Raw genomic sequence first — 4,067 nt, forward strand, 5'->3', positions numbered from 1 at the left:
TCTCATAAATTATATATACATGCATTCTCATAAATTCTAAATAACATCGTTGTCAAAGGGGTATGAATAAGAGAAGAATGAATTCAAAGGTAATTGTCATTTTTTCTTGTGTTCCATTAAGCATTATACCAACCTACCAATTTCCCCTCTTAACTCTTTAACAATGGGTGCTGATGAATCAACCATCACATCTTCAAGAATGTAAAATATTCAAAGCACATTTAGCTTACAACTACAATTATCATTGGAATCTTCATCCTAACCTTAATCTTAATCTTTATCTTAATCCTATTCCTAATCTTAACACTAACCCTCCTCAACTCAACGGCATAAAATACATTACAACCATCGCACACTAACAACAACATGCTACTTCTTAAAACTGCCATCAAGAACTCAATGTTGAAGAAAGGAACTATTGATGAGTTTACGATGAAGAACAATTTTGTTATACAGCGCAAGCCGATCTCAGGGTGGTTCTCATTACAATGCCTCTCGTCAAATCAAGCCTTCCAGACTATCCACCATGTCCAAAGCCGAGGATTTTAATTTGTGAATGTGAATGTATGATGGATCTTATTATGGATGGTTGCTTTTTTGTTTTAGTTTTTTTGGTTAGGTTTCTTTAATTTGTTCTAAGTTTTAGGCTTTAGGCTTTAACTATGCAATATGCATTGGAGTCGGATCTTTCAGTAGGAAATTTTCGACGGCAAACTCCTACAGTCGTCATCAGTGTGTTTAGTTATTGTATTTGGTAAATGTTTTTATAAATGCTGAGTAACTTGTCTAAATAATATTTATAATCAAAATCACCTGTATGCTATCAGTTTTTGTGTTTTGTACATCTTCTCCTTAAGGTTCTGAAAATCAGACCGGTCATTGAATCGTTCTAGTTATTGGTTTCCTGATTTATTGGTTCAATCAGTTCAATCTTGATTCAACCGAAAAACCGTTTTATAATAAACACCTGATCCTATAAAAATTCAATGAATAAAGCAACTGGTTCTAAACACTCTTCTACTGCATTTTTTTACTTCAAAAGGGGATCATAAACAACTAATTCTATGAGTAAACAAACTACAATGATATGCAATGCCAAAAATAAGCCAATGATGAAATAATAAAGAGTTTCTCTCTTCAATTCTATGTTCAAGCTTGTAGAATCAACAGAGTAATACCGTTGAAATAGTCTTCCCTCTTAATTTTTACATACCTCAGAATTTCCTACAAAATGAAAATTGAACACAACATACAGCCTTAAAACAAAAACAAAAACAAAACAACACTCAGAAATCAATCACCTCTTCCAAACACAGCCTTAAAACAAAACAGAACAACATTCAGAGTTTGAGCATTGATAACAAAATAATTGATTTCTGAAACAAAACAAACACAGCAAAACCAGCAGAACAGCATTTAGAGTGTGAGCATTGATCACAAAAAATTGATTTCTGAAACAATACAAACAATCAACAAAACAATGAAAATAGAATTTTTGTTCCTTCAGAAAAAGAAAACAATTAAAACATGAAGCATATAATAAATCAATGATCACCAATATCCAGCAATAATCTCAAAGACAACAATAAATACACAACAACAATTTAGCAAATAAACAAGAACAAGACCTAAATAGAAAATCCAACAAATTAAATCGCGGCAACCTAATAATTTAGCAAATTAAAACAACAGCAGCCCAACAATTTAACAAATTATCAACTTAACAAGTTCAAGAACAGAAAATCACAACAAAAACAAAAAAAAAATTAAAATTAACAGAAGAACAACAGAACAACAACAGAAGAACAATTAGCAAATTAACAAGTTCACAATAACAGTTAAAATTTACTAGAAGAACACTAATGCAAGTGAAATCATCATGCTAATATGTTTTCTGCAAAGATGCTATTTGTGTTGGTAAAATTTCCTAATTACTAAGATCCAATAATTCTAATTTCACATGCAATCAACTTACTAAGTTTCTAAAAGCTAGAAATTATAAAACCAACCAGAAATATGGTTAAAGCATTTCATCAAACATGTTGAGTGCAGTAAAATTAGAACGAAATAAGAGAATTCAAAGCTTAATATCAATGTGATAGAGAAGAGAACACAACTATTGTATACTTTAATTCAGTCTGAAAAAAATCCAAACCACTACCCAGTCAAATAGTTACTTATTGTAATAGAAATCAGAAGTTGCAGAGTTTGAGCAGAGTATTGGTGTTGTGTGAGTGTATTGTCTGGTGGCGGGTTTAGGAAACTCACGACCGCGACAAAAGGGAGCAGTTCGACGCGTGGGTTGATCGCAGAGTTTGAAGCAGAGCAACGTGGCTTCCTGACAAACGCGAATGCGAACTCGAACGGTGAACGGTGAACGGCGTGGGAACGCGAACGGTGAACGCCGAGCAAACGTGAACGGCGAAGAACGCAAACGAAGACGACGGCTGAACGAGGACGCGAACGTGAACGACAAACAAACGGCGGCGGAAGCGTGGCTGAGCAGACAAAGACGACGGACGCCGAGCTCGCGGAAGCAGCTGCGATCGGTGACAGCGAACTGGGGTTGAAGACCTGGAGCACGAGGGAAGCTAACTAGACGGACGGACGGCCGGAAAAATTTGAGTGCGACCGACGGCGGCAGTATGCCACTCCTTGCGGCGGTGGTGTAGGCTTACAGTGCTAGGGTTTTTTGGCTGAGTTTCTGTGATTTCCTTCTGAATGAAAGAAAGGAAGGGAGAAAGAAACGACGGAGCTTCGGTTTTTGTGTAAACCGGCCGGAATCCGGTTCGGTTCGACCGGCCGGTTCAATGGTTTTCTAATCAACTGTTTTACATACCTGACCAAACCGTTAATATTGCTGATTTGTGGTTGAATGGATCCGACCGACCCGTCCGATCCGGTTATCAGACTCTCCCGCCTTATTGAGTTCCGCTAGGTAGGGATGGGAATAGGTCAGGCGACCTGTCAGAAGCCTGCAACCTGGTCTGTATTTGGCCTGGTCTGGCCTGGCCTGTTATAAAATAGGCACAGGCTCAGGCCTTTGTAAAAGCCTTAATATGTTAATAGATCAGGCTCAAACTCGCTAATTAGCTTTAAATATGATATATTACTTATAATTATTTTTATTAAAAAATAATTTTTAAAATAATAATTTTATTTTTGTAAAAAAAATTATCAGGCCTTTAAACAGGTTACAGGTCAGGCTAAGTACTTTGAAAAAAGCCTATAACAAGCTGCAGGCCAAACCCAAGCCAATTAACTACATAACAGGCCAGGCCTATTAAGAGTAAAGCCTGGCCTGACCTAGCCTATTTCCACCCCTACTGTTAGGAAACTAAAAAGGGTCAGCCAACTCTTATTGGGCTGGACCCCAAAGTCCATTTTATCATAAAAGTCACATCCTCAATTAACCATAGAACCCAAATTAACCCCAATTACTTATAGTAAACCTAATTAGCCCTAACTTTCATCGTTGCAATTGAGGCTCATCCCACAAACCCAATGGCACCTCCTCCTAACCCTCCTTCTTTAGACGCGTTTTCTTCTCCAGCATCAACCCAGTCAGTGCCGTCTCCCGTGCCATCCGCGAGCAACCGCATGTCTCAGAAGGACACCCCAATGCGCTACTACTGTTACATGTCATCGTTGCCGGCGTCAACCCCAGTCAGCATCACCCGCCGTTCCGTCTGCGAGCAACCGCGAGACTCGGAAGGTCATCCCATTCTGCGACTACTACTGCAGGTCTCCATCGGAGCTCCAATGAACTCGCATCCCCCTCTCCGCTGGACAACGCGACTACGCCTCCCTGCTCTGCCTCGACGCATGCCACCTCGAACTATTCCCTGTCGCGCCATGAAGCTACCCCTGAATATACCGGAGGTGTCTTTTTTAGACGTGTCTTATGTGGGTCATGTCTTTTAACAGAAGTGACTTTTTTTATGTGTCTGTTGGATGTGGCTTCTGTGGAATTGTCTTCCGATGCAGATGTGTTTTGTTAATGTGTCTTTGTGTGGGTCATGTATTCTAATGGAGGTATCTCATGTTGGATGTGTCTCGTGAATGTG

The 4,067-nt window shown here is 39.0% G+C and overlaps 1 protein-coding gene across 2 annotated transcripts in view; it reads right to left on the reverse strand.

Moving 5' to 3' along the window:
* The window catches only part of LOC107494501 (PHD finger protein ING2), an 8,318-nt gene extending 5,600 nt beyond the window's left edge, over nucleotides 1–2,718 (reverse strand). Inside the window, exon 1 of one of the 2 annotated variants that reach the window (XM_016115535.3) lies at nucleotides 2,269–2,718. The gene's annotated coding sequence lies outside the window, so the exon portion shown is untranslated. Of the gene's footprint in view, nucleotides 1–1,178; nucleotides 1,202–2,268 lie in introns of those variants that run through there. The other variant, XM_052263405.1, reaches the window with a different exon arrangement.
* Between the last annotated feature and the right edge of the window lie 1,349 nt (nucleotides 2,719–4,067).

Source organism: Arachis duranensis, chromosome 6, assembly GCF_000817695.3.
Source record: "Arachis duranensis cultivar V14167 chromosome 6, aradu.V14167.gnm2.J7QH, whole genome shotgun sequence".
In the NCBI taxonomy this organism is placed as follows: Eukaryota; Viridiplantae; Streptophyta; class Magnoliopsida; order Fabales; family Fabaceae; genus Arachis; species Arachis duranensis.